This window comes from Canis aureus, chromosome 32 (assembly GCF_053574225.1).
Source record: "Canis aureus isolate CA01 chromosome 32, VMU_Caureus_v.1.0, whole genome shotgun sequence".
In the NCBI taxonomy this organism is placed as follows: Eukaryota; Metazoa; Chordata; class Mammalia; order Carnivora; family Canidae; genus Canis; species Canis aureus.
Genome location: NC_135642.1, coordinates 22,939,590 through 22,946,317, shown reverse-complemented (window position 1 = coordinate 22,946,317; position 6,728 = coordinate 22,939,590).

The window sequence follows — 6,728 nt, the reverse complement described above, 5'->3', positions numbered from 1 at the left end:
ACCCACTCAGGTACTCAAACCAACCTTGGAGTCATACTTGATTCCTTCGAGGCTGTGACCAACAGCCACAAAAATATACTGAATTTGTCGATCTCTCTCCATTGCTAGCCCTATACACATAGTGCTAATATTTCTTAGCTGGATACTTGGTTCCTAACATCACTTTCCACTCCTGTTACCTTGTCTGTGTTATGCTCCCATCCCTGCCTTACTCTGTTTCTATTCTTATCACTTAAAAATGTCCCAACTTTCTTTCTGCCTGTATTTGATATATTTCTCTTTTTTTATAATAAATTTATTTTTTATTGGTGTTCAATTTACCAACATACAGAATAACACCCAGTGCTCATCCTGTCAAGTGCCCCCCTCAGTGCCCGTCACCCATTCACCCCCACCCCCCGCCCGATATATTTCTTTTCCATTAGACATTTCCCCTGATTTCATAGCTTGCTTGACTCTTAATTCGTTCTGATCTCAGCTCAACTTTTAGCTTACTCAGAGGAAGATCTAATTCATTATTGTATCCCTAGCAGTTTATACATACTGAAATGCTTATTGAACGAAGTGAAACAGAATACTGACTTGAGTTGGACGTGTAATTGGGAAACCAAGTTAAGGACTGGATGCAGGGAAAGAATGTGTTTCTAACTCTGGAAGCCTTTCCTTCACTGAGTTAGGTCTTCATACTCTGTTTCTCTGCATGAGGAAGTGTCAAAGAACTTTGCTTTCATAAACCTTGTTGGTATACCTGATTTTCCATAGCAGGGATGGATTAAGTGTTCACTGCTTCTCTGCTCTTGTGATCATAACCTTGCAAGCATTCTCCATGTGATATCCAAGATTTTTTAGTGCCTTACTACCAATAACAGGCTGATCAGTATATTGTAGACTCTTGTAAACTCACATACAAGCTAATGTTTCCAGTGGAACAGTTTTGTCTACAGATAGAAAATTGCAAGGGTTGAAACCTTTGAAAACGCAAGGATTAAGGCACTTGCCCCCCTGCACAATAGAAAGTCCACAAATTTTTGACTCCAAAATGTAACTACTAATACAGTAGTTTTTTAAAGATTTATTAGAGAGAGAGAGAGAGAGAGAGAGAGAGCGAGCGCCGGAGGAGGGGCAGAGGGAGAGAGAATCCTGAAGCAGAGCCCGAAGCCCCATGCAGAGCTCCATCCCGGGACTCTGAGACCATGACCTAGCCAACCCAAAATCAAGAGCAGGCTGCACAACTGACTGAGCCACCCAGGTGCTCCAAGTTAAGCCTACTTTTGACTGGAAATCTTACTGATAACAGTTGACTAACATTTTGTATGTTACATGTATTACATACTGTATTCTTTTTTTTTAAAGATTTTTATTTATTTATTCATTCATAAGAGACAGAGTGAGAGAGAGAGGCAGAGACACAGGCAGAGAGAGAAGCAGGCTCCATGCAGGGAGCCTGATGTGGGAGTCGATCCCGGGACTCCAGGATCAGGCCCTGGGCTGAAGGCAGTGCTAACCCGCTGAGCCACATGGGCTGCCCCATACTGTATTCTTAAAGTGAAGGGAAAGGGGATCCCTGGGTGGCTCAGTGGTTTAGCCCCTGCCTTTGGCCCAGGGCGCGATCCTGGAGTCCTGGGATCAACTCCCACATCAGGCTCCCGGCATGGAGCCTGCTTCTCCCTCTGCCTGTGTTGTGTCTCTGCCTCTCTCTCTCTCTTTATGTCTATCATAAATAAATAAATAAATCTTTAAAAAGAAATAAAGTGAAGGGAAAGAAAATGTTATTAAAATCATAAGGAAAATGCGTTTACAGTACTGTTTTGAAAAAAGTTCACATGTATATAAGTGAACCTGTGCAGTTCAAACCTGTATTCAAGGGTAAGGGTTACTACCCTTAGAAATGATCACTTAGAGCAGCCATATTTTTTGATTCAAGGATAAAGATCAAAGGGGGACAACACACCAGTGGGCAGCTTTCTGCCAGACTACGTTTGTTAGAGAACACAAGGGGTGCGGGGTGGCGCAGTCAGTTAAGCATCTGACTTAAGCCCAGATGGTGCTCTCAGAGTCCTGGGACCAACCTCCGCCTGCCCCCTGCCCTGTAGACTCTGCATCTGGCATACAGTATGCTTGAGGTTCTCTTTCTCCTACTCTGCCCAATCCCCACTCATACAATCTCAAATAAGTAAAATCTTTAAAAATATAGTAGAACACACACTTTTCATGTTTTCAGTTATTCTCAACCACTTTAATATCAATATTATGAGAAGCCCCAATTACTATGAATGTTCTTGCTAAAAGAAGACAAATTATTGGGGTGCCTGGGTGACTTAGTTGGTTCAGCATCTGCCTTCAGCTCAGGTAATGATCTCAGGTCCTGGGATTAAGCCCTGCATCGGGTTCTGTGCTCTGGGGGCAGGGGGGAGCCTGCTTATCCCTCTGCCTCTGCCTGCTTGTGCACTCCTGCATGTGCGTTCTCTTTCTTTCTCGCTTTGTCAAATAACAATAAAAATCTTTAAAAAGACAAAATAATAGCTTTTTTTTTTTTAATTGACAATTACTATATCTGTCTTGTAAGACATGTCTTGGAATACCTGTATGTAACTTAGGTCTATGGCTCAAGTGTTTGCCAGTTGGGGTAATTTAAGATGGTCATATGTAGTAGTATTCCTGCCACATTATTTTCTCATATGTTAGGTTTACATGTAAACTTTAAAGAGCTATTCACTGTACTTGTTTCATATCTTGTAACTCCTCTGTTTTGTTACAACATTGCCAGCTGATGATAGGAATTCATGTTTCCAAAGGAAGTGTCAGAAGCAAAGAGGAAAAAGTTCCGATAAAAGGAAGAGAAAGTGTGGAGTATAGCAGAGCAATGAGAAGAGTGGGACCTGAGGAAAGCCTGCTAGATTTGGATTTTTGTATCCCTGGTCATGTAACAACAGTTTCAATAGAGAAGTTATGTGTGGAGGCTCCCTGTATGGAGCCTGCTTCTCTCTTTGCCTGTGTCTCTGCCTCTCTCTGTGTGTGTCTCTCATGAATAAATAAATAAAATCTTAAAAAAAAAAAAAAGGTATGTGTGTGTGGGTATGGGGCTGAGGAACAGAAGAGCAATGATAACCAAAGATGAAGTAGTGGTAAGGGTGTGGGTTTTTTGAGAGACTGTGAGGCACATGAATGATAGTACAGTTTTTGGGTTTGCTTTTATTTATTTGTTTATTTATTATTTTTATTTATTTATTTATTTATTTATTTATTTATTTATTTGGAGGGGTTGCTTTTAAATGTAGGTAGGATTTGAGTTTGGTTGGAGGCAAAACAAAAAGAGAAGAAAAACCAAAGATGTGCGGGAGACAAAAAGGCAAGAACTAGGATGGAGAGGATGTATGAAGACATCAGCCTTGGCATGTCATTTTCAGAGTCACAGAATGAAGGACTAAAGTTCAGGAGGAAAAAGGGACATGAGAGGGGAGAGCTCTGAATGACCTTAGTCCCATTTCATAAGAAGTGGTGAGGACTTTATTCTGGAGGGTATAAGAGAAGAGAATGTAACTTTGAGATCCAGAAGGGTCTTTACAACTTCGTGAAAGCATGTATCTACATTAACAGAGATCTAGAAGGGATCTAGAAATTTAAAAGTGGTTTCATTGGGATCATTGCTTCAATTTGAAACTTCTTTAAGAATCAAATGGAGGGACTCCTGGGTGGCTCAGCAATTGAGCATCTACATGATCCCAGGTCTAGGGATAGAGTTCCAGACCTAATCACCTTCCAAAAGCCCCACCTCCTACTATGTTATCTTAGGAGTTAGGATTTCAACAGATGGATTAGGCTGGGGTGAGGGGGTGGAAATGGGGGCATAGTGACAGGAGTATAAACAGTCCACTGCCCAAGGCATATGAGAATGCTGTGTTATCTTTGAATTTTTTCCTATAAATCTAAAACTTCTGAGACTTTACAAGTGTATTTTTTTTAAAGATTTTATTTATTCATGAGAGAGAGAGAGAGAGAGAGAGAGAGAGGCACAGACACAGGCAGAGGGAGAAGCAGGCTTCATGCAGGGAGCCCGATGTGGGACTCAATCCCGGATCTCCAAGATCAGGCTCTGGGCTGAAGGCGGCGCTAAACCGCTGAGCCACCTGGGGCCGCCCCTACAAGTGTATTTAAAGAACAAAGGAAGCTCACATGGGCTAGGTAGCTCACTCCAAATGAGAACTGGGGTTAGGCAGCCCAGGTGGCTCAGCGGTTTAGCGCTGCCTTGGGCCCAGGGCGAGATCCTGGAGACCGGGGATCAAGTCCCACGTCAGGTGGGACTCCCTGCATGGAGCCTGCTTCTCCCCCTGCCTGTGTTTCTGCCTCTCTCTCTCTCTCTCCATTCTGTGTTCCTCATGAATGAATAAATCTTAAAAAAAAAAAAAGAGGGATCCCTGGGTGGCGCAGCGGTTTGGCGCCTGCCTTTGGCCCAGGGCGCGATCCTGGAGACCCCGGATCGAATCCCACATCGGGCTCCCGGTGCATGGAGCCTGCTTCTCCCTCTGCCTGTGTCTCTGCGCCTCTCTCTCTCTCTCTGTGACTATCATAAATAAATAAAAAAAAAAAAAATTAAAAAAAAAAAAAAAAAGAACTGGAGTTAAGAATCAAAGTCATTTGAATCTAAGTCATTTTCACCAATGAGGACCTTCCACCACTACCCATGGAAGGTAGGTGTGTATCTGGTTGGTGGAGGTACGGGATGAGAGTGGCTAGTAAGGCCTTAAAATCAAGTAATTCAGGAAAAACAGGGCAATATGAAGCAGGTGAGTGCTATGGACATGAGCAGAAAACATTTCAAGATGCAGAATCAACTGATGGGGGAATAGGGTACCAAACAACCAGGCATAGGGATGCAAAAGCTGCCCAAATAGCTGGTGGTCAGGACAGAGGCAGAAGACTGGGAACAAAGAGCCAGAGATTACATCGATATTTTAGGACACACAAGATTAGAATCTAGAATTAGAGTAATAGGTACCGGGAATAAAAATAATTGTACCTTTTGAGTTAAGTACTATACTTTTAATCTTCCTTGCCCTGGGAGCCTTAAAATGTGGCTAGGCCTAAATTCACAGGTGGGTGGGAGCTAGAAAAACTGGCTGGAGTTATTGAAGCAAAGGAGTGGGGAGCCAGTAGTTCCTGATGCCTGCCTTCTATCTTTTGAAAGTCTTGTAGGTCAGGCTTATGCTATCCTTTTTTTTTTAAAGATTTATTTATTTGAGAGAGAGAAGCAGAGAGGGGAAGAAGGAGAGAAACTTTAGTAGAATCTGCACTCAGCACAGAGCGTGATGTGGACCTTGATCTAAAAACCCAGAGATCATGACCTGAGCCTAAAGAGTTAGACGCTTACCTGCCTGGGCCACCCAGGTGCCCCAGTCTTCATCTAGTCTTAACTTTTCCGTTTTCTGCTTCATAGCCTAGTTTCCTTTATACATCCTTTGATAATAAATGGCCTCCCATACATATCATTATTTAGATCTTTCAGTGAGCTATTTAGGATTCTTCCCCACCCACTCAAACATCACTCTTGCCCAGTGTCTTATTCTCTGAAACACTAAATATTAGCATATGTAAATTCAACTAGTTAACCGATAACATAGTGCTTTGCCTCTGTCTCTAGAATTGGGCCAATCTTAAAGAATTAAGATGGTTTCTACGACCATGCAGACCATGCTGCATGGACGGCCCCTTCCCCTCCTCCTGCAGCTACTCCCTACAGTGAGCTCTCCCAGGTCAAGGACCATATTTCATTCATTTCTATCTTTATTATCTTAAGTGCTGGCACCTAATAGTCACTCCATAAAATTATTTTTTCAATTTGTATTTTTTTAAAGTTAATTTATTTATTTATGATAGTCACAGAGAGAGAGAGAGAGAGAGAGGCAGAGACACAGGCAGAGGGAGAAGCAGGCTCCATGCACCAGGAGCCCAATGTGGGATTCGATCCCGGGTCTCCAGGATCGTGCCCTGGGCCAAAGGCAGGCGCTAAACCGCTACGCCACCCAGGGATCCCCTATTTTTTCAATTTGAATAAAGCAATGACCACCCTACTAAAATCACTGGTCTTGGGACACCTGGGTGGCTCAGCGATTGAGCATCTGCCTTCAACGCAGGGTGTAATCCTGGGATCGAGTCCCACATCAGGCTCCCTGCATGGAGCCTGCTTCTCCCTCTGCCTGTGTCTCTGCCTCTCTCTGTCTCTCATGAATAAATAAATAAAATCTTAAAAATAAAATTGCTGGCCTCCCACATTCTGTCTTCTCTGTTTAGTTTTTGTCCATTGCATACAGTTATGGATTGAATTGTGTCCCCCCTCTCCATCCCCAAAAGATGCATCAGTCCTTCCGACCCCCAGTACCTGTGAATGAGACCTTAATTAGAAATAGGGTCTTTGGAGATGATCATGTGAAGATGAATGAGGTCATTAGGGTGGGCCCTAACCCAACATGACTGAGTCCTTATAAAAGCGTGAAATTTAGACACAGATACATATGCACACAGGAAGAATGCCATGGGAAGATGAAGACTGAGATTGGGGTGAGCAGCAGAATCCAATGAATGCCAAAGACTGTTAGCAAACCCCTAGGATGTAGGAGAGAGGCCTGGAAGAGAGTCTCCCTTCCAGCTTCCAGAAGGAACAAACACTGCCAACACTTTGATCTGACATTTTGCACCTCCAGATCATACAGCACATTACAGTTTAAGCCACA